This window comes from Corvus moneduloides, chromosome 17, assembly GCF_009650955.1.
Source record: "Corvus moneduloides isolate bCorMon1 chromosome 17, bCorMon1.pri, whole genome shotgun sequence".
Classification (NCBI taxonomy): Eukaryota; Metazoa; Chordata; class Aves; order Passeriformes; family Corvidae; genus Corvus; species Corvus moneduloides.
In genome coordinates, this window is record NC_045492.1 from 13,716,712 (window position 1) to 13,741,020 (window position 24,309).

General features: G+C 43.6%; 1 long non-coding RNA gene across 1 annotated transcript; it reads left to right on the forward strand.

The window, feature by feature from the left end:
• The first annotated feature begins 903 nt into the window (after positions 1 to 903).
• Positions 904 to 22,797, forward strand: LOC116452522. Its single transcript, XR_004243524.1, has 4 exons — positions 904 to 1,291; positions 11,898 to 11,971; positions 17,330 to 17,472; positions 21,439 to 22,797. It is a non-coding gene; the product is annotated as an uncharacterized LOC116452522 (long non-coding RNA).
• The last annotated feature ends 1,512 nt before the right edge of the window (positions 22,798 to 24,309 follow it).

Below are 24,309 nucleotides of genomic sequence, written 5' to 3' on the forward strand. Positions count from 1 at the left end.
AACTCTTACATCTCGGCGAGAACAGCATTTTCTGCCCTGTTGCCCTCCAGCAGATGACCAACGGAGATAAACAGAGGGCACTCCACTCTCGGTTGCAATGTGCTTGGTGATGTGAAGGAATCAATCAGACAAAAGCAGATTATTAGAGTGTCTGAGAGAGATCAAACATTGCTGGCATCTTCACCCACACACGGTTGATTTACAGGCAAGCTGATAAAGTGCTGCAGCTCACTGTCAGAAGTACATGACAGCTCCTCTAGCTCTATGGATAAATTATTGCTGAAGCCCATGATAACATTTCTCCACCTAGCAACCAAACATAACAGGATGTGGCTTTTAGTACTCGGAGCCAGAATGATACAAAGAGAAAACACAGAAACTCTTCAAGCAGGGAGGCAGCACACAGGAAAGGCGGCAGGGAGAGATTTTCACACGCACACGCGAGGGGGGTGTGTCTGTCCTGGCTCTGCTGGCGGAAAATTGGCTGGGTTGGAGCCGTGTACCTGCAGAGACACTGCCAAAATGCCTGGGACTGCAGGCAGGGATTTTAGGGGGGGTGTGGGCAGAGCCCTGGAGTGGGCGGTGGGGCTGCTCCGCTCACCCAAACACCCAGGGCTGCCCCACAGCCAGGAACACCCATGGAAAATACCAGGTGTTTCCTTTGGCTTGGAAAGGCACCAGCAATAAATAACTTCACTGTGCTTCAAAAAAAGGCAAATCAAAATAATCCGATTATTTGGAAGACAGTGCTGAAGAAAGATGCAGTTCAGATATTCTCTTTATTTTTATCTGGTGGCTTATAAAATAATAAGTAATATAATCTGCTAAATATTGCATCATGGCTATTAGACATTGGGACTGTGCTCAAAAATTAAGTTGGGTTAATTAGAGCATGTACTATGTGCCTATAAAAGACTAAATCAGGCTCTGTCTCAGGAGCCAGACGTGAGTGCTTTTCAAAAACTGAGAATGTGACCCTGACAACTTAAAATCTAAACTACATTGAAAGTACTCGCAGGTTAGAGGTTCTGCTGCCTCAGATGCCTTTCATAAATTCTCTTGCTTTGAAATACATTTCCTTATTTTAATTTTTTTTTTCTCTTTGTTGCTCTATCAGTAGTCATCCCACAGAAGAGTAGGGAAATGAATATGGAAATAACTGTATGAAAGAAATTATGGAACCTGTTTATCTGTACTGTTCTGCCAAATGAACAGTCAGAAAATGTGATTTTTTTTCTTTTCCTTTCTCCCTGTGGCTTTTTCAGTTACAAGAATTTAGTGAAGGTGAGAGGTAAGTGAGAAATTCTGAGATGTAAAAGATGTAATTTGATGGGGTCCCTGAAGTAATTCTCTATGTTATTTGTTCATTTGTCGTATTAAGGGGTCAGTGCTGTTTATCTGCAAACAGATCTAAGCCCAGTTTGCATTTGGAGGTTTTGTGGGGTTTCTCTGGTGGCTGCTGTGATGGGAGGTGGCCCCAGCTCCTGGGCTGCCCCAATTAACCCTTTGCTCTGCTTAATTCCTGCCCAGCTGTGTTATCTGCCCACACCTGGGAGGGAGGAGGGACCGGACTGCAGTGTTTTCCTCACCAATACCCATGGATGGCTTGAAGCATGCCTTCCCTCTCTGCCTGCTGAGGGCAAGCATGGGTTCTGTGCTTGTTTATCACGGTCTAAAATCCCCCTCTCATTTTACCACCCCCTCTTATGCTCCTCCAGACATGTTACAGGACAGTTTCTGTGGGACCTCACCGGGAGGACTCGCCCGAGCAACTCTTGTAAAAGCCAACAGAAATTGCATGGCTTAATCCTCGTGTGCTGCATTGAAAAATTACCCATAAATATTTCACCATTATGTTTTATTATTACAGTCAAATTTGTTTTATGTACTTATTATTTAAGGGATAATAGGGCAGGTGTCCCATTTTATGAGGCAATAATCTGGATCACGTTGGCTCCATAGTTTATCCCTCCCAGAGAGCTGCATTATCACCAAGGGACATGGGGAGCTTGTCTTATTATAGTAATAATAATAATAATAATAATAATAATAATAATAACACCTTCTATTCCTACAGCACCTTTCCTCTAGAACCAAAAGCATTTTATAAATCTGATTTGATTTTTGACAGCTGGGGTCATCTCAAGGATTATTTCAATAATGCCAGCTCTGGACTGAGGACAGAAACCAGACTTTAGACCACCAGATATCCCCCCCTGGATCTCTGGAAACCTTTACTGTTTATCTCTGTCTTACTCAGATATCTGGGGGTGCACGTGCAGGGGATGAGCCCCAGGTATTGATGGGTGTCCTTGGCTGTGGCACTGTGGGCTCACAAGCTCTGGGAGTGGAACACGATGCCCTTCAATTCTGATGTCTTGTAGAGCTCAGATACACCAGAACCTGCTCTGGAGAGGCTGGGAGAGCTGGCTGCAGGCAGGGACAGCCTCACCTTTATTGGAAGGTTTGCTTGAAACCAGATCCAAGGGGAGGGATTGCCACCCCTCCATTAGATAATGCTCCCTCTCCAGAGGATTTGGGCTAAGGATTGGTAACGTTGGTGCCCTTTGGGTACACACAGGTGCTGCTGACAAGAGAAACCAGTCTAAATTCCCCTGTGCAGCTCAGCCGTGCACTGGTGTGGGTTGTGCTGGTGCATTAGCTCTGTTTGAGGCTGTATTAGCAATATCTATTCAATAGCTATTATCTAGAGAGAGAAATTAGGTTATACACTAGATGTTAGCTATATATATCAGATATTAGCTGTATACAGTGTATACAGGCTCAGGCTGCTGGTTTTTCCTGAACACCAGGGCATAAAACTGAGGGTGCCTTCAATGCCAAGCACCAACGAGTGCCCATTCCCAGGCCCTGGAATGAGCCATACAGAGCCTTGCTTTTCCCTGGACGAGCTGACCTGTCACAGTTGCCTTGTGCTCTCAGCCCTTCAGCCAAGCTGAGCCCAGGAATGACTTCAGAGCTTATGATTCCAGGTTTTCCCTGGAAAAGAGCCAGCCCCTCCTAGGGAAACGTTCCCAAACTGAGATGAGGTTTGCATTTTGTCGGAAGTAAAAAGAGGATTTACTTATAAATAGCTAATTTTTTTACCTATTGCTGGGTTTTTGATTCTGCTGTGGCTTCTCTCTTTTAGATTTTTTCTTCCTTTTGTTCTCTTCCTTCAGCTGCGAATCCAGAAAGGCAAAAAAAGCTGGGATGTATCTAATAATTTCTAGTTATAAAAGTGGTTTATTTCTACTTGAAAGTTGAAGCCAGCTCTGATGAAGTTATATATTCTTTGATTAAATAAGATATATAAGGCTGAGTCTGCTCTCTTAACATCCCAGAGCCACAAGGGCTTTAGCTACTCAGAGGCTGTGTTACTCATTCCTCCCTTATCCACAATCCCAAGCTGACCTAAAAAACTTTCCCAACTAATGACTGACTGAAATTGCCAGATTTCCACATGGAGTCAGAATTTTAAATTCTGAATTTTCCCCACGGGAGAAAAAAAATACCTTTACAAGAAATTTCCAGAGTTTTGCTTCCTTGCATCTTGCATGATTCAGCATTCTCTGAATTTCTCTGAGCCCTGATTTTCCTCAGTGTTGGAGGGAAAAGGACCAATTCCTGCCACTCTCATGGCTGATCAACAAGATATTTAAAATATTAGTGCCTAAGTCTGCCAGTAGCTGTTTAAAAGGATTTTTATGAGTTCCTACCTGTGTTTGTGAGTGCCTAAACACCTCCCAGTGTTTCATCTCATTATACTTTGTATTGTGTGAAGGGATAATGCTTTCATTAGATCCATCAGCCATCCACAAAATATAGCTCTGTGCCACATTTACATCAGGAAAACAAATCATACTGTGCCTCAACTTTCCCCCATCAGGAGCGGAATGGATGTCTTGCCTCACCCAGGCAACGGGAGGTGTCAAAAGTTCATTGGATTTACGGATTACAAATCACCAGTTGTCTCTCAAGCATTGTGCAAATTATCAAACGTTGTTTTATGGCACTGAGGGAACTGGCTGGGCAGATATTCAGGCATGTGCTGAAGCACCTTGTTGACTTCAGCATCTAAATATCTAAAATGAACATTTTAAATGAGAAGAGACGTGCTCTCCTCCTTCCCTGGACCACAGTGTAGCTTGGTCCCCAACCTCCTCCCTCAAGAAGTATCAAAGTTTGTCCAGGGGCTCAGCAGAGCAGCACCTCATATTTGGTGTATTTGCATCTAAATTGCCTCTTTTCATTTATTTGGGTTTGTTGGTGGGGGTTTTTTGCTTGCTTATTGCAAAATGTCATGTTTTCATAACTTCCAGAGAGTTGATATTGCAAGAAAAAAACCAAGCTGCATCTGCCTCATTATATTAAAATGTTAACATTTCTAATATTTCCTAATGGCACCACTATAAAGTAAACATTGGAATGAAAAGTTCTGTGACTGAAGTGGAGCCTGGAGACAGTTAATGGGAATGTGTTCCTGGGGTAGCTCGGGGTTTGCTTTGGGGATGTATAGATGATTATAGAAAATTGGTTCCATTACGCCCTCAATTACAATGTGTGGTTCCATTACGCCCTCAATTACAATGTGTGAAGTCATTTTACCCCACAACTGATGGCAGAATGGGGACCAGGCAGTTTCTGTGAGAAATGTGATGTAGCTTTCGTGTTGATTTCATATTTTCTGCTTGTGTATTGTGCCCTACGTTCCTGCCTGGTTTTTATGCAGGGTTACCCTTTGTCATCTGGTTGTTATTGTTTTAATAATAACCCTGACACAGTCTGGAGGGCACATCCCACAACACCCCCACTCCGATGCTTTATGGACTGATGAGGGTCCCGTTCCTAAAGGAAACAATGGGGTTTCTTCCATGCCATGTCCAAGTCCATGTGTTCAAACTCAGCTGAAACCACCGCACAGAAACAGCTTTTTGAGGCCGTGGATGTTAGGACGGAGCTGTGTGATGCTTCTGTGATCAGCACTGCAGTTCTGTATTCATGAGGAACTGAAAGATGAAGTATAGTGTAAAGTAGCTGTTGCATTCGTGCTTTATTATCTTGAACCAGTAATTGAATAGCTGCTAAGTGCCGAGTCCTGAAGGGAAAACCCACCCCGTGGAGTTCTTGGCGCTCTTTTACGCTCCGAGAGTTCATCCATCCAGCCTAATGTATGAAATGCCTTCATATTTTGGCCTTCCAAAATTCGGCTGAATGTGTTTCAGATGCGATGTCTCTATTATCTCGTGCCTTATCGCAGGAGAGGAGGAGGGCACCGCACTTCCACGAGGTCTCCTTGTCATTATCTCTCTGAACACGCAGCCCAGACAAAGAACCCTTGGAATGCAGAGTAAGGGAAGGGCTAATGCTCGGCCCTGGCTCCGTGCTGAACTTTGCAAGCACGAAAACCCTCCTCACATCTCAGCTCTGGCTGCTAAAATCCAGTCAGGGAAGGCTGGCACAGCCCTGGCACCACGGCAAGGTTGGAGCCGACTGTTGAAGGCTCCATTTATCAAATTATGGAATGAGACCCTGATGGAATCGGCTCCCTGGACTCCCATTAAATGGGAAATAAGGCCTGCATAGGTTCAATACCTTTTAATCCATCAGCAGCCTGAAAATCTGCGTGTTCTAAAGATGCCTGACCTCTCAGAGGCTGTGCCTGGGCTGAATTTGATCATGACAAATTGACTGGTGTTTTGTTCTTAGGACTTGAGCTGCTTCAGCCCCAGCTCAGACGTCCCAGAATCGCTGAGGAAAAGCCCTCCCAGCCCATCGAGCCCAGCCTGTGCCCGATGCCCACCTTGTCCCCAGCCCAGAGCTCTGAATGCCACATCCAGCCCGTCCTTGATGCTCCCCTGCTCTGCTCTCCTGGCTGCAGACAAACCCAGAACATGGAGCTTTCCCTCCAGGAAAACAATCCCAACACACTTTTGTTGCCTGTGGTATGTCCTGGGAAATGGAAACAGCCTGGAGCTCAGCAGTGGCCAAATTCCTGGCTAAAAATATTGACAGAAAAGAAAGAAAAAGCTCCCCATAGTCACAGAAGGTCTCCAAGAGCTTAGGGTAGATCCATGGCCCTCCAAACTGCTGGATGCTGCGAGAATTGTGGAATTTGGCTTGGCTGGGCTGCCTCCTTCCTGCACCAAAACTTCAGTGCAAACAGAAAATGAAAATTTCTTTCTTCAAACACCCTTAATTGCTTTCAAGTTTTGGCACTTCTGTCACTATTGGATTTCCAGGGTGTCCCATGGTAATGATTAGAACTAAGCAAATACCTCAAAATATTTTCCATGCAAACTCCCTTGAATAAAACATTGAATAGCCTTCAGCTGTGTTCACACCCCTTTCATATTTGCTTTCTCTGAATATTCCAGTGACTGATTTATGGGCAGAAATGTTAACTGAAACAGCAATTTTTAAGGGAATGTTGCATAACATTTATGGAAAGCAGATTTTAAATATGGATATAGTATCTAAATGCAGCCTAGTTGGAGTAAAAATAAAGCCAGGTGATTTAGTCCCTTCAATCTAAGAAATCGTCTCAGTGTCCAAAACTGCAGAGACCACAAACAAAAGGAGGCTCTGTCCACCAGAAAGACCAAAAATGAGGGTCAGATGCACTTAGGAGGCACTTGGTGAGTTTTGGAGAGGTGCCTGAGCAGCGAATGTGTCCAGCTCCTGTGGACAAAAATACCTTCATAAATCTGGCCATGACTCAAAATAAACGTTGGATACTGAACACAGTTGAAAAATGTAAAAGTAATTCAAAGTTAATTGTGAAGAGGAGAAGAGACTGAGCTGGCTGAACTTAAGCTGTTTACTCTGAGTAAGTTGATTGGACTTACTAATGATACAGGAGCCTTGGCTGCTTCTTGGAGATGTCATTGTCAAAGAGCAAATATTTGCATACTGCTCTTCAACATCATTAGTTTTGTTTTGGAAGGTGAGTCATTAAGACCAAGGTTTGAGAAAGCGTACAAATATTGCACATCTCATTTGCATCCGTGACTAATTTGTGCATAAATCAGGTGAGATGGCTCCGAGCTGACCAATCCTGGCATCCTGGGACGTGCAAGGATGCTCACAGGCCGCTCACATCATCAGCTGCACTTCAAAAATAAATTAATAATAATTTAAAGAAAAAGCTGAGCAAAGCTTTAAAACTCAATTTTTGCATATGAAGCTCTTCTCATTCTGTAGCGTGTTCCAGAGAGAGGGAGCTCTGCTGGTACAGGGAACTTCGACAGATCTGCATTATTCCCCCCGGAGTGCGAAAATATCTTCATGCCATCTCTGAGAAAACCTCATTTAAATGCTCTGCGAATCCAGCCCTTCCCAAAGGCCACGATGTATTCATGTATTTTGGATGATCTGCAGCTCAAAAACCGTGCAGCTAATGCACCCATCTCACCACGGGAAAGAGTGAAGCAAAAACACAAAAAAAAACAGAGAGCGAAGCTGAAAACCAACCCACAGCCTCTAACCCAGATTCCTGCTCTGAAATAAAGATGGTCTGAGGATGTTCTTGTTACCCAATTCCACCGACAGCCGCAGCTTGCTCTTTAAAAATGAAGAGCCAGAGTATTTTCAGAGGGACACTCACACTTCATTGTACCTTTTTCACCCTTCTGATTAACTCTCTCTAAAATATCCTTATCAAGCAGCAGTTTCAAGGCTGGGGAATAATTTGTGTTCTTTTTCTGTGAGAATGGAAGAATTTCCAAAGATAAAAATGACGAGCAGATATTCGAGGAGCTTTCCCCAAGAGTGGTGAAGTTCAGGTTGAGATTCTCCAGCACCGTATCTTTGGCAGGGTGGATAAATGAACACACTTTAGTTTCCATTTCTTCCCTAAAAAATCATTTACTTACCCTCCTGCCATCACATGCTAAATTAAGTCAAGTCTTTCTTTTGTTAAGAAGACAGCTCTTTTCTGAGCTCCCTAAACTTTTCTAAATTTTCTTACCACAAACACTGCTCATTTTGTTTCTTATCCAGGGACTGATAACAGGGTTTCTATAAAAATGAACATTCACGATCAAAGAGCAACTCTGTATCATAAACAGATTACAACAACTGGGCATGCTTTGAAATAGCTTAACCTAATTAAGCTCAAACACTTGCGCAAAAGCTTTAAAAAAATGGGTGTAATTGGAGCTCCGTTCAGGTTCAGCTGACTTCATATTTTTAGTTTGGTTGGCATTTTTTTTCCTTTTTAGAGCTTTGCATAAACAAAACATTTTGACAGTGTTGCCTTCCTGGGAAAAAAATGTTGGTGGTGCTGAAAATTCAGATTTCCAAATGAAACACAGTTCTAATTGCTCATTTTTGCAGCTCTGGTGATGTGTGTGAGATGTGCCAAAAGCAGCCCCAAGTGCCTGTGACAGTGTCACACGTGTGGCACTCATGTGCCACGCGGGGCAGGGGTGACTGGGCAGTGCCCATCGTGTGCTGGGCCACCAGGAGCTCCCTGGGGGGATTGGAAATGCAAATGGTTGGATTTTTCTTTAAAAAATCAGTTACAAAGCAGGTTTTGAGGATTCAAATGGAAATCCCAATAGTTTTCCTCCATGTTAAACCCCACTGTGTGTGGAGCATGTCCAAGTGTTTGTCCAGCCATGGGTTTCTTCATCTTTCCCATTGCATGGTGTTGGTTCCTTGTGGAAAATTAACTTTAGGCTGAGATCAGCAGACATTCAGCTTTTCACACCTTATTTCTCATCTCACTCTCTCCCCCCACTTCAAAGGTGTTGTGAAAAACCTTTCTCAGGTATTTCTCGATTATAAACCTCTGAGCTCCAAGGCTTGATCATCCCCTTAAATCTGATTCCAGGCGGATTTTCAATAATAATAATAATAATAATAATAATAATAATAATAATACACCTGCATCCTTTAATTACTCAGGTCAGTGTTTTAAAGGTCCAGCAACATCTGTGGGTGGTAAAATGGCCCCCAAAAATCTCTCTGTTATTGAAGCATCAATTTTCTTAAACTTAGAATGAATAAATCTTCTGTAATCTCTATAGAATTGCACCCTTCCCTCATCACCATAAAGCCTGAATGCTTTGGTTATTATCTGTTATAATTTGTTGTTATCTGGTCTTTTCTGCTGTAGTGAATTATTTCGTCTTTTTTAGAAGATTTTAATTTTATTGATTTTTTATTTCATAATGGAAACAATTTGCTGTTTGCCCAGCTGTGGAATTTCCATAAGGAGATAGTGATTTGCTGAAGACTCTAATTTACACTTCTCAGGAATATTTGTGGAAAAAGAATTTCAAAGTCATTCTTATCTGCTCCAGGTTTTTCTACACAATTGTTAACACTGAATTTTGCTCTTTGCTTGTAAAAGTTTACTAATGATTACTGAAGGCCTTAATTGAAACAAATTTATGTATATATCTCAACAAATATTTTTGTCCTGTAATACTCAATATTTTCTTCAACATTTTTCATTTATTTTCCATTTCTTGAGGATAAAATTTTCAGCAAAGTTTCTTTTCATAAGTGAAAAGCACTAGAAGTGCTAAGCTAAATTACCTGTAATTGTATAACCTTCTGATTCTGCCTGTGTTTAACAGATTAAATGTTCTGTCTTTACAACTTTCAAGGTTAAGTGCCCATAATGGGACATGCTGGGGAGTCGGGTCATATAATCCCCAGCAAGTGGCACTCAGAGCCCAAATGGAAGAGAGTTATTAAAATCTATAACATGCAACTTTAATCTAACACTCAAATTATAAGGGAGCCACTTGGAAAGAGCCAAAGGCTATTTGCAGGTTCAATATATTCACTTTGCTCTCAACAGTGATCAAAGTTTGGAGCTTCACACGGCTTGGACTGATGTAGGAGCTAATTTGGAGGAGCTGCAGAAAATGCTGTTCTGTCCCCAAGCTACAGCGGGTTCATAATTGGAGTTTTACACCTGGGAGGGAGGGAGGGAGCAGAGCCTGCACTGCCCAGCTCCCCACAGGGCTGCACCAGCTCGTGGGCAAGGGTTAAAAGCCAGGGAGATTAATCTGAGCACCAAGACAAATTACACTTCTATTTTTTACAGAAAGTTTTCTAACTGGAGTGGTTCTGTTTTAATTGGGGACTATTACTTTAAATGAAATGCAAGATTGAGAGTCTTTTTTGCAGAGATATTTCAGTCACTGTCAAGACCTCCCAATAAGTTCATTCCTGCCTCTCTTCCACATATTATTTTTTTTTTCTTCTGGAATTTTCTGGAGTACTTATATTTTCTTTTCCCAATCTATCCCATGTACCAAGTCTATACAGTTGGGTCCAAAACCTATTTAGAAAACCAGGGTGGTTTTCTTTTCCCCCAAAAGGCCACTTCTGAGTGTGTCACTGTCACACCGAAACAACTGCAGTGAAAGCCCTTGATCAAAACAACCACAGCACCTTTGCATTGCCGTTTTTGCTCTGTCAGTCCTTGAAATGACCTTGGCTTAATTACCTGCATCTCAATGAGTGAATCTACATAGCAAGTGAAGGTTAATTAATGAAGGATCATTTCTTACTTAAACCCATCAGGCAGTGGCTGACAAGCAAGTCTGGCCCGTGCAGTCCCAGCCTCTATCTCATTAGAAATGGTCAGATTGATGTGCTGGGGCTGCTCTAGAAACAGGGCCAGGACAGTTTGTTAATGAAGAGAACTGATGGGCTCCTGCAAAACACTCAAAAGCCTCTGTCTGTTATCACCAATGTCACTGAACTTCAGCTTTTCCCACCAGCTCCTCCATTTCCAGAGTTTCATTTGTGCCTTTTCAACTTAACCTTCTACGACTTCCACCCAAAAGCTGCTCTGGGTTTTCTGCCCAGCTAAAAGGGGCAGAGCAATCAGATCCTCCCTCCCATATTTGGGTGGCTGGCACAAAACCCACTCAGCTGCATCATTTCAAACCTGGAGGCTGCAGGAATTCTTCCTGGTGTCCTGCCCACCTCCATCTCCGAGGGATTCCTTGTCCTGGAGTGCATCACTGTCCTTCAGAGCTGGAGGTGCCTCTGTTGCCATTCCACAGCTGGAACAGGCTGGACTTGCCTTCCCACTGGGATGTGCCTTCCCATGCACTCAGGAAAGCTCTTCTCCAGCCCTGTAAAGGGGAACATTCATGGTGGAGATGACAAAGAGGTCACACAAGGAGTTGCATTAACACTCCAACACCAATATCCTCACCCTGCAGCAGCTCCTGGAGGTAAAACACCCACAAAGAGCCTGAAAGCTAAACCAAAAATCCAGAAAATAAGAATTGCAGGAAAACAGTTCCTGAAAGCAGCAGAAACCAAAGTTCAGAAGCTGTGCTGAGAGCCCTAAAAACCCTCTGGACTTGTGCTAGTAAAGAGCCAGACTTGCACTGCCCATAAATCTTTTCTTTCCAATCACTCCTGGGGTTCCTGATTTGAGAAAAACTCTTGCACTTCATCCATCTGGAAGCCCATGGGGGAGAATGTATTTTTACAATAAACATCCCGTGGCTTAGGATGATGGAGGGAATTTGGTCCTGTGTCACTTGGAACTTCTCAAACATAAAGTGAGACCCCGCTCACACAGGCAGACTCTGCACAGACCTTTGCAGACAGATGGATCAAACCTGCACTGAGTGATCGCACTCCGAACACTCTGGACTGCAGAGACCAAACCAGACCCTAGTTCAGCTCCGGGCTGCACCTTCCAAAGGCAAAATACAGCACAGAATAAAGCTCAGGAAGACTTCTGGGTGCTGTAACCAGAGCAGAGGGGTCCAGCCTCACCTAGGAAACCGTTCTGGGGTTCTAGGCACTGATGCTTGGAGGTCAGAAGGTGATTTTTGCTTTGCCATCCCTCTGGCTGTTTCACTTGGGAGCCAGGCTAGATCTCTAATTGCCAATTTTCTCATCCTCAACAGGTTTTCCAAATGCAGAAGTGGCCAGAGAGGCAAACATTTCTTATGCTGGTGAACAGAACGTGTCAGGACCAGAGGTTTGTTCCCTTCCACATTTTGTCTGTATTTGATCTTGCAAAGTTACAGATTTTGGCTGCCTTGCCTCGTCTCTTTTTTCTTTAGGTTATAATGTGCCTTTACCTTTTCCAAGCTCTTTCCTTCTCACTCTTACCCACTGATTAGGAAATACCAACAAAACAAGTCTCAAATATTTGATTTTTTCTCGTCCTTGCTTTTGAAGGTTTACACGAGTGCAGGTGGGGCCGAGCTCAGAGGTAGAACTTGAACTCGCTCTAGAAAATAATTTAAAAGGCAAATTGCTCCCACCCAATATTAAGTGAAACCACCTTGTGTGATCCTGTTTCTGTCTGTTCTATAAAAATTGATTTTTTCTATCTGCAGAAGTATTAGGAATTGTTTCTGGCTTGGGCATGTGCCAGGACTTAACTCACCACACTTCTAATGTTTTCAAGTGCTGGAAAAAATTATATAAAAAGTTTTCTGTAACTGGGAAAAAGAGCTCATTTACCTTTGTAATTTTCCATTAATTTACTACTAGGATTCATTTTGCATTTGATTCAGTCCTCTAATGGCTTAAAACTGTGTCTTTGGTCTTTACACATTTGTGGTCTCAGCCGTGTCAAGCTTTTTCATCTATTTTATGTTCATTTATTTTAACTTTTAGTGGTCTTCTAGCCAATTCTTTATCCTTTTTATTACAAGAGCATGAAATTTTATAATGCCCTAGAGCTTTGTTAGTCAGCTGCTACAAGGTTCTTAACCTTAGTTAATTTATTCTTTCACTTTTGACTTTCAGATATGGAGCATGCTTTAATATTTTGGTTTTGAATATGAAAGCAACTTTTATTAAGTAGGTTTATGGCATTAATAGATCCTTATTTCATTTTTACAGGAGTGTTTAGGTATCCTGCTAGACACAGAATGTATCATTTTCCATAATCATCTATAATTTTTGTAATATAATTTAAACTCTACTACATTAAAATATTGCTAATATAACAATCTTAACCTTTTTAGGTAATTTTACTCCACAATCATTGTAAACAAGCGTAAGAATTTTCTCTTTTTCATTGTAAAACCTGATTTTTTTTTGGTTGCTTATTACATTAACAGGTAATTAAGTCATGGAAGTTTGCTTATGTAGAGAGAAAAAAAGGAGAAAGTTCTAAAATCACCACTTGCTGTAATTTTACATAATTATTCTGAACACATCCTGGATCCCAGAAATGACATAATGCTGGCCACTCTTGCAATTTGGGAAGTCCCCCAGGAATTCATTAAATCCCTGCAGCCACGTTATTATCCAAGAGTTTTGTATTTTTGTCTTTCAGAAATAATTTGTCTTATTCCCGTCCAGAGAGCAAAGCTTGGAAATCTCAGTGCTGGTCTCTGCCTCAAAAAGACAAATGAAAATCAAAATATTGCAAGGAGGGGAAAACCCCAGCCTTGGTCACTTCTATTTTTAATTCCTCTTGTTCTAAAACACGTTCAAATGTTGTTGGTCTGGCTCACCTTGTCCTTGGATTGGGAGCACTACATAAATATAAGCATCCAACTCGGGGGGAATTCTGATCTTTGGGGGGCTTTTAAAATCCACCGCAATAAAGGCAAAGACTTCATTTTGTGGGAATGGCATCCCTGAAGAAATGGCCAACCTGAACAGGTTTTGCTCTGAAATTCCACCTGCTTCAATCCAAGGAATGCAGCCTGCTGCTCTGCACTTGGCTGAGGCACAGAAATGCTTTCTGCACAATCCTCAACCACCACCAAACACGACACTGTGCCCTTTCATTCATAATCTGCCTTAAACCCACTGACATTCCTCTTCTTCCTGTTTCTTTTTGGACATTACAGTATTTTTTTAGCTGATTTAAATCACTTTTCTGTGCTTGCTGCAGTGCATCCCTCTCAGAGATGCTTCAGCAGACAGATGCAGGTGTTGTCCGGGCGCAGAAAAGCCTCATCAGAGATGAGCCAGGGTGTGCACGAGTCCTGTGCCCCATTTTTATCCCATGTCCACCCCCTGGATGTGAGGGATGCTCCAATTTTGAGCAGCATTCTCTGAGCAATCACCAATCCGAAGAGGGGACAGCTGGAAAATTAATAGCAAGGGATAAAAAGTTCTTGTGGAATCCACAGGCTGGGCTTGAAAAACCACATTTGTCTGCAGTATGCCATTTTTATACCTTTTGGCTTCCAGGAATCTCCATTAATCTGTAATTTTAATAAAAATGCATTTTCATTTCAGCCCAGGTAAGAGTGCTTGCTATAATTCTCCTTCTCAATGTGGTGGAGTTGTTGTTTCCCCTCCATTATTTACTTGTGTGTAAGTACCAAACCAACTCCACTGTACTGGAGGTTCATTTCTGTTCTACAGGGAGCTAACACTTAATGTGATTATATATAAATATATATATATATATATGTAATATATATGAACATTTCTTTGTCAGGGAGAAGCTCTAAGTTATTCTGACGTGAGGCTTTCACGCAGCAAAAATATTACTAATACTATTTTGCCTCTAAAGTGCATTTGTTATCAATATGCACTTAAACTGGTGATCAAGAGTTGGTGGGAGAGACACCTGCTCTGCATTTCTTATCTTTTTAATACCTTAGGGATACATCACTTAATAATTTAGTGCTAAACCATTTAGCATTTTAGCCCATCATCTCTTATATTACACATAGGATTTCAGTAATGTCTGATAAAATTATGTGTTAGCTGCCTTATGTGTGTGTAAAACTTAATAAGTCTTCTTCCCCCCCTCAAGTTTAATAACTGATTTCTTACATTTATGGATGTGAAATTTTATTGCTCATGGATATAGTTTGAACCTAAATCTTCATATCTTATAAATTGATTTTTAGTTTCCTTTTTGACCTTATGAATTTCAATCAGACATTGACCTCTTGTTGCTCATGAATCTGACTGATTTAGTGCCATATAACAATAATACTGTAGCAAAGCATTATCATAAGAGCCCACAGGGTTTGCTGAAACCCATAACTAGATTTTGGAGGCCTCTAGCAATAATAATTCTTGACCCAAGACTATTCTCTAATACCTTCATCCTTTACTGTTCTGGACTGGCCAATCCTTGCTTTAGTACATTCAAGGAAAGTGGTGGGGACTCCCAGGAGGATACGAGCTCAAACTGTGTGGAGAAGATAATGCTGAATATACTCCTGTAAAATGAAGCTTATAAAAGACCAATTCTGTCTGGGATTTGTCACATTTTGAAGTGAGAGGGAAAGACGATTTAAAAGGAACCTTTTGTGACAAAAATTAGTATTTACTCAGTGTTTGAGATTTTTGAAAAATAAAAATTTAATAGTAATTGTCTTTACTGGAATGTGTTGTTATTCTTCAGTCTATCACTACGGCTGCAGCCTAAATAGAGGACTTGAATGATTACTGCTTTGTTTGCCTGGCTGTGCTAATTTAATTTAATTTAATTGCTTATATGCTTTGCTTTACTGAATAACTGGGTGTTGATGTTCATTATTCCTTATTAAGAAAGAACCTTAAAGTGAAAACAAAAGTGGGAAGGCTGTGGGCCTGTGGCGATGGTTTACAAATGCTAACTCTGGGCACAAATATTTCCCACGTGCTTGTTTTCCCTGTGCCTGTCCAGAGATATGGAAATGGCAGCTTTATTTATGAACTGATTGCCAGGACACGAGCAGGGAGCTAACACCAAGAAATCAGGTAAAACTACTTCTGGTAAACAGGGCAGAGGGTTAAGGAAGGAGGCATGAGCTATGAGGTGTGAAATCCTCCTGAAAGCCAGCCCCAAATGCTGCAGGTGTTCCAGGGGCACTCGGATCAAAGGGCCCCATCCTGCTGCTCCCAGGCAGGGCTCGCTCTGGCTGGGGCGGCTGATGAGGAGCAGACTGACACAGTCACTGTCGTGGAGGGGGAAAGGGTAACAGCTCTTAAGTACCCAGCCTTATGTAAAACTTAGCTAAGGGAGAGAGACCCCTCAGATGAATCCTTTTCACTTGTGCTTTGTGATTCCCTTGCTTTTAACACCAAAGCTGCCACAGGGAAAAGCAGAACTTGCAGCCGGATCTGAGAGTCTGTGCTACTCATCATCCTGATGTAGAACTGGATGCAGAAGGCACATGGGCTGTGAAAGACAAACTGATCACTTTGCAGCTGTCTGAGAAGTGAATCTGAAGCCACAGGCGGTGCAGGACAGGGCCACATCCCTGTCCTCTTATGTCCCGAGCAAACACGTGCTCACAGGGGCTCCTGCAGGACGCCCAGCAGCCTTTATTTCATGTTGGGAGGCAAGAGAAAGGCAAGGTGCTCCTGTCCTTCTCATTAAGGATATCATGCCCTTGATGCTTTGCATTTAAAAATTAATTAAAAGTGAAGCCCTCTTTGTGGCAGTCTGAAAACTCCCTGGCCCAGAGCCAGGTCCATTCCTGTTCCCCTGGAGAGCCCTTGGCACGCTGCTGGCGCTGGGCACCACCGGCAGATCCTGCTCAGACCGAGCTCCCAGAGATTCCAGTGCACACACAAAGGTCGAACTGGCATTCCCAGAGAGCAACTGGAGCTGCTCACAGCCTTCTCCAGGCATCACTTCCTTGGAGGATGGAATGCAAGATGAGAGCTTGTGGTAGTTTGGAATAAATGATGCCAACTGTTGCTTGAGGACCAAAACTCAGGCTCAATGTAAGCCAGTGAAAGCAGATTTCACGTGTAACAAAAAGAGCTTCTGCTTCCCTATGCCCAGGGCTGGGAGCTGTTAAAGGGAGGAATTTGTGTCTGGTGTATGAATGTTCGAGGCTTTCCAATTTACACACAGAATACAAGAGGTGAGTAGTCCAAAACGTAAATGTATGAGTGGAGCTGTGTAGTATTACTGCTCTGTTTATGATGCTCAAAAGTCAGAACTGTGCCAAGTCATTCTGTTTTCTTATAAACTATTTAAATAATTTATTGACATGTAAAGTTAACAATTCTCTGTGTTTACTCCAGCTTGTGTTAGATCTGATATGAATGAGGCTCTTTGGACCATTTTTATCTAATTTCCTCAATGCTGGCAATAATTTTGCTGTTTCAATAACTGATCTTATTCACCTGCTGCTAAAAACACTTGTCATGTTGAATTACATACCCTGCACAGATATTGTTGCAATTAGCAATTACAAAATATCACAACAGAAGTGTACAAAGCTTTAGGATCCAGATTTTTGACTGTGTGTAATCATGTCCTAATTTGCTGAAACATGAGCCAGCAAGTTCTGTTCACTTGTACACAGGTTTATTGACCTGCACGAGAAGATGCAGTAATTGCACATGTAAATTTGGAGCCATGCAATATAAATATAATAAGAAATTCCGTGTTTTTCCTCATTCCCAGAGCTCCTGACTGGGCCATCCAGCAACACTGGGCCCAGGGACTTGGGGGAATTAAACCCAGCTGGATCTGAGGCAGATCTTTCCTCAGTTAGAAGATTCCCCAGTTCATGAATCGGTTCCCTTCTGCAAATGAGGATCTCCAAGGTAAGATTCAACCAATTTTTTGTGTACAAATTGACTTCCCTCCTCTTCCACAAACATTTCCAGGTGTGACAGATGTCCCCACCACAAGAAAGCATCTGTGGCACCAGGTAATTGTCTTTAGCATGCGGCCAGAACAAATCAAATCTGACTGGACACCAGTGCAGGGAGTGATGGTTTCCAGGAGCCTCCTGGAGCCACTGGAGTGTGCAGCTTCTCTGCTGGTGGGGCTGGGTCACACTCCAGCCCCATCCCAGCATCCCACAGCTTTAGTGGGAAAGGGAGCTGGGCAGATGGGACACTCTGTGGGAAGTGCTGGTCTGAGAGAAGGAGGGCACAGGATGGAGGAAATTGCTGTGTTTGAATTCTGGTCCTCATCGTGAGGAGTTTTTTCTACTTAGTCTTCATAGCACACAGAGAAATTAGCCACAGTGCCATAGCTTTGTTTAAAGAAATAAAAAAGACAATAAAAGATTAAAAGAAAAAGTAGAGAGAGATATAGATAGGAGAGAAATCCTGGAAACATTTATTGCTGCTGTTCCCATCCAGTGTCTTGGTACAACTCTAACCAGGGAGCTCCTGGGGACCAACAGCTCTGGCTTCTCTTTTGCCTCTCCAGCCACTCGAGTCTATTTTGATTTCTTGGTGTCCTTTCTGGTTGTGCTGGATTACTCATAACTGCAGCGCAGTGGTAGCTGCCAATACAAATTTAGTCTTTTCTGTTTATTCTGTACTGTCCTGTCAAAGCAGATAAGTCTGCTTTGCATTAGAGCTCAAAAATTTAATTGTGGGAAAATGATGAGTCACTGCAGCGAAGGTAAAGCAATGTCTGGGTCAGGGGACACTCTTTTGATGTACAGAGCACTGAGATGACATCAGGGCCACGAGCCAAAAGCACCAGCTCTCACACCAAGGTGTCATTCACACCTCCCTGAGACAATGGGGCTTTTTGAACCAGCCAGAAGATTGATTTGGGGTCAAGCGGAAAAAAAAATAATAGAACAGGAAAAGGGAATTTTCTAAGCTCTATTAGCAATTCAGGCCACCTGCTTGGGAACACCTAATGAAATTCTCTCAAGTGACTGCTCAGGACAGAGCAAGATTGTCCATTCACATCCCTCTGAGGAGTGGAGTTGGGCAATGATGGGAGTGACCATCCCTAGGAGCCAGAAATGCCACCACGCTGAGAGGAGCAGAGCAGACCCCAGTGTTCACAGAACCACAGAATCATCAGGGTTGGAAGAGACCTTCAAGATCATCCAGTCCCACCACTGACCCAGCAACACCATCATCACCCCAGCCTGTCCCCAGGCACCACGTCCAGATGCCACTTGAACACTTCCAGAGATGGTGATTCCACCGCTTCCCTGGGCAACTCATTCCAGTGCCTGACCACTCTTGCAGTGAAAAAAATTCTAATATCTCATGTGAACCTCCCCTGGTGCAAATTAAATCAATTTCCTCTCATCCTTTCACTTGGGACACAGCAGAAGAGGCCAAGCTCCCCCCGGCTGCACCCTCCTGTCAGGAGTTGTGGAGAGTGGGAAGGTCCCCCCTTTTCCAGGATGGAGGTCTGGCAGCCTGGAGCTGAAGTTACAGCATCCTCCTCCCTTGCAAAGCTGCTTGTCTGAAATCAAATCCATTTCCAGAGTTACACCAGCCTCAATTCTACACTCAGTGTTCCTTGGGAATGAGAGAACCGGGCCTTTAACGTGTGTGGTGCTGCTGTCTAAAGGAAGGACAAACGCAGCCAAACTCCTCTGGTGCTCCCTCGGGCCCAGTCTGAGTCTTTTGCAGGTTGAGGCTGCCATCAGCCCTTCCCTGGTGTCTGGAGCTGTGGCTGTGAAGTTTGTTTGGAGGGTCCATATCTCATATGCATATCTGAGCTTCCCCCGCTGCATTCCGAGCAGACCTTCTCAAGGACAAACCTAGCAAGTCACACCAAGACTAAATTAGATGTCTGCAGGATTTCCTTGTGATATGATAAATTTCCAGCAGAACAAATAGCAGAAATGGAGTAGAAAAGCATAAGGAAATCCCAGGAAGGATTGATAGAAATTAATTCAAAACCTTTTTCTCCGGCATAATTTGGACAAGACATAATAGAGTTCACAGTTTACAAGTAAGAAGCAAAAAGCAAGAAGTACATAACTACTGAAACAGCTCAATTAATTCCCATTTCGTGCTGCATCTTTATGGGGAAACTCAGCTGTGTGTTAATGATCCTCAGAAGGATCCAGGCAACACTGATGCTGTACTTACACTTCTTATTAAGGGTAAAATTCACCCTATTGAAGAGGACAAGCTTAAGATCTATGCATCCACTTAGTACCACTTATCCCAATTTTCACTTAACAAGAGCCTAAGTAGTGTACACGTCTGGATTGTCCTTCTGCACTAAAGTGAATTTTCTCCCCAGTAAATTAGATTGGTCTGATGTGTGCTTAAAAGGAAGAAAATCTTTGCTTTCGTTTGGGGCTGTGCTGGGAAATTGCTGCTTGACCTATAACTTAAACAAAAAAATTTGCCGTTGTTCACAACTGCCCTGGCAGCGGGACATGGGGTATTTGCAGCATTTCTCAGCTGATCAAACAGCAAAGCTGAAGTGGTGGAGCCCATCAGTCCTGAAGGGGAATGACGTTTGTGAGCGAGCTGCTCATTGCTTTGTTATTCCGATCCTTCTCGTGGATGGTTTTTAATACATATTTGTCTTGATGTTTGAGTCAAATTGGCATAGAGTGGGTTGAGTAGCATCATGAGACCATCAGCAATCCCTCAGCAGAAAGCACAGAATGGTGGAATGAAGTTTTATATTTAACTTACATCTGAGATAAACATAAACAGGAGAGTTTTGCCAGCCAAGAAGTCATGACAAAGTTTAATTAAGTGGAAGATGCTGTGTGTGTGCAGCCCTGTGCGTGTTTTCTGTGCTGTTTGTCACTGATGACAGGTCAGACTCTCCCGTGTGCATCCACCCTGTTCCAGGCACAATTCCTGGGGCTGGGCAAACACAGATTCACCATTCCCAGTGCAACGATCCAGGGCCCTCTGGCTTCAGCCTTGGGAATGGGCAGCTGCCTGTAGAGCACACTCCAGGAGAGGCAGGATCCCCTCCTGTGGCCTCAAAGGCATGTTTTTATTTGCAGCAACACAGGCCCTGCAAGATATTGCAGTGACAGTTAATGAAGTCCTTAATGAACTGACAGGCCTGGTTCTTATCTCGCTTATGCCAGATTTAAACCTATGTAACTCCATTAACTTGGTGAGTTGATCCTAATTTTACATAAGTGTAAAAAAGATGAAAACCAGACATTTTATGTTCTCATTATCTAAGAGAATACAAAGTATGTAGTTCTTAAAAATCTTTTTTTTGTTTTCTCTCAGTTGCAAAGAGATTTAAAGGCTCCTCCACCTTTGACCCTCCCCACTTTCCCTATGTACCAGTTTCTGCAGCTACTTACTCTGTTTTCCAAGTTAGTCTGATCATGCAGGTTTTGATCTCGTTGTGGTTTCGTACCTCCTGAAACGAGTTTTGTAAACTTTGTTCCTAGTGAGCACATTCCTTCTGGCATGAATCAAAACTCTGCATTCTTCCCCCCTTCCCACGGAGCCTCTTCTAAGAGTTCAGCCTCCTCCAGAACATTCATGGCTTTCTCTAATGCAAAGAAATTACCAGCACAGAAACCAGTCATACCACCGGCGTGTAAAATTGTAGAACTGAAGGCAAAATCATTTTCCTCCTCACAGTTTAACTTTGGAGATGTTTAATCTTGGCCTGTTGTTTTCAGCTGAACTTTCTCTGCCTGCAGTAGTTCACTTTCCACATGAACTCTGAAAGATCAGTGTTACCCCAAGGAGACATACTCTGTGTACACAGAGAAAACGATTTCAGATGTTTTGGTTCACTTTTATTGTGTTTTGATATTGACATGATTTCCAATAGAGTATTGCACTGTTCTCTCTCCACAGCCAAGCTCAAATGCCGGTGTGAGCCTGATCTTCAAGAAATCCAAGGCAGCGAGAAGCTCACTCACAGCAGGTCCTTGTGCCAGCTGCCTGCCAGCACACACACGAGGGAATGGTGGAAGTGGCCAGCACCACTCCAGCCAGACATCTGAAATCCTGAAAGCACGAATCCCAGCCGACCTCCCCCGTGTCAGCGCTGCAGGAATGTCTCTGACTTTGATGGAGTCACTCATAATTTACAGCTCTGGGAGATCAAATCCATCGCCAGAGTACAGAGATGTTAACATGGATAGTCTGTGTCAGAGGAGGGATGCTGATTCTAATGGTACCTCCTGTCAGTCAAGCCACAGACGGGGTGTCGCTTAGGAGGACAACGGGTCACCCTTTTCCCTCCACTCTGAATGCGATAAAAAATATCAAAATGAGAGTTAGAATGGGAGAAAATGAACTATTAGGAAAATAAATAAGAGGACTGGAAAGAGAAATCAGAAAGGAGAATGAAAGGCAAGTGCCCTGAAGAGCCCCACAGCAATTAGCTCGGGCTCGGCGGAGGGCTCGGCGGCTGGCGGGGCGGCCGGCAGCGATCCCCGGCACCCGGCTGGGTCACAGCACTCATCGCTCATCCCGCTCTCCCGAGGCTGATGCCAGGCTCCTCCAGAGAGTGCCAAGTTTCTGCCAAGGGAGGCAGTGAGAGCCCCAGGATCCCTCTGCAGCCAGAGCCAGCGAGGGATGAGGGCAATCCCCCTCTGGGGTCTGGTGAGAGCCGAGGCCGTCCAGGGAAGCTGTGTCAGAAAGGACTGAATAAACATCATTCAGGGACTCAGCTGAAGGGAAAACAAAGCAAATTTGGGATGTGAAATGCTGAGTAGGTGATTATTTCTCCTCTGCTTGGTCCTGCAGTGTGCCTGACCCTTTGCATTTCTTACGGCAGTGACCAAAGGTTAAAATGAAGGCTGATATCCCTTTTGTGCCCTTTATCATGAATAAAAGAAAAGAGTTTTGCTTTTCCTGGAAAAAAAAGAGGGCCCAGGTCCATCGATCATCAGATAGAAGACTTTTCTGTACCTATTTACAGTCTTACATGTACTGGGAGCTTACATCAGATTAAAGATCCATGAATTCTGCTCTCTGGAACAACTTCACACTGCCAAAAACCCTGAGTCTTCAAGTGACTGCAGCAGGAGGGGCTTCAGTTCTGAATCCCAGAGATGCCTCTGTTTAAGGACCAACTCTTCAGAGATGCACTGGGAGCCCTGCAGTTGCTCCTGCAATCTGTGGAATTCAGACTGGAATGCTGCTGGAATACAGTCCTGGGTCTCTCTGACAGGAACTTTTAACAATTGGAAGTTGCAGGAGATTTCCAAAAAGGTAAGCTGGGGATGATGAGCTTTTTAAATCACAGCAGTACCTGAGTATGACAAATACCACAGAAGGGCTAATGCTGTTTGGCAATTTCCTGGAAGGTCTGTGCAGTGGAAGTTCAGTTCATTAACTGCTGCTGATGCCTCCAGAAGTCAGCTCAGATTGTTTTCCTGAAACAAGACCTGAACCCAGATGGCAGAGGTGAACCTGCCTTGCCAGCCTCGTCAAAAAGAGGATGCAGGTTCAGAAACAATATTTAAACTCCCAAATCTCAATCACTCTCTCTTTTTTAAGCTTATTAAAATTAAAAGCATGACCTGCCACATCACATTACATCAAAACATGATGTAACTTCTTAATTTTAAAAAAAGTTTTAATTTATGATGTATTATGCCACAAAAAGCTTTTGTTTTCCCCAGAGAAACTATAAATTTTTTACAGTGACTGTTTCTCCAGTATCTTTGGCAGACTGAAACAGCGAGCGTTGGCAAAAAGCAGATATTTAACAGCTCCTGATGAGCAGCTTATGAATCACCAGGCTGGGATGCTGGCACACAGCTCCCTGTAGGTACCTCTGAAATCCCCCACCCTCCCTTCCCCTCCGAGTAACTGGCTGCTCCCAGCCACTAACCCTGATCTCCTCCCGCCTCCCCAGCCTTTATATTCCTGGAGGAAAGCACTCTTTGCTGTAACAGTGCCACTGCAGCCACATGCCAGGAGCAGTGTCCAGTATGGATTTCCACTGATTTTGAGCAGCCCAGGAAAATGCTTTTCATTGCAACAGCATTTGGTCTTTCTGTGTTTTTCATTTAGAGATGTAAAAGAGCTTTGTGCAAACCCTTCAGCTCCACAGCTCTGTAGAGGGGGACCTGAGGCAGGAGCAGCAGGAGATGGCATCAGCAGAGCCAAGAGTAAGCCAGCCCAGGTCTGCTCTGCTGCTGCCTGCATCTCCAGGTGCTGAATTCCTAAAGCCTGGCTGGTTGCTCCACGTGTTCCTGCAGGCAGGCTGGGCCAGCCCTGGGTGTGGAATGAGCTGCTTGTCAGCCTGGGTCTCTCACAAACTGATGATTTTTTTGGGGACGGCTCTGGCTGAAGTGGAGCTCGGTGGAACTTGAGAGCAGGGACTTGTTCTGTCCAAGGCAGGGTTTCAAGGCCCTGGTTTCTAAACAATTGCTTTATAGGGTGGGCCACGTGCTGTAAATCTGCAGCACAGGGTATGGTCAGGTTGGCTTAACTGTCCTGCTAAGGCTGGGCTTATTTCTCCCCCAGCTGATAAAGGTCATAACGCTGTCAGGCCCTGCTGTGCCGGCTGCGCTCAGCTTTTGCCTCTTCCAGGGCCGTGATCCATGGTGCACACATGGGGTATAAAGCCTTCCTGAAATCACAGCCCCTTAACTAAAAGCTTTCTCTGGGAGACAGTGCAGCTTGAATTATACTGAGGACCCCAAACAGCAATTACTCCTGAGCCACTGCCTTTGAAATAGATCTATTTGAGGTGGATATTCCTCTCTG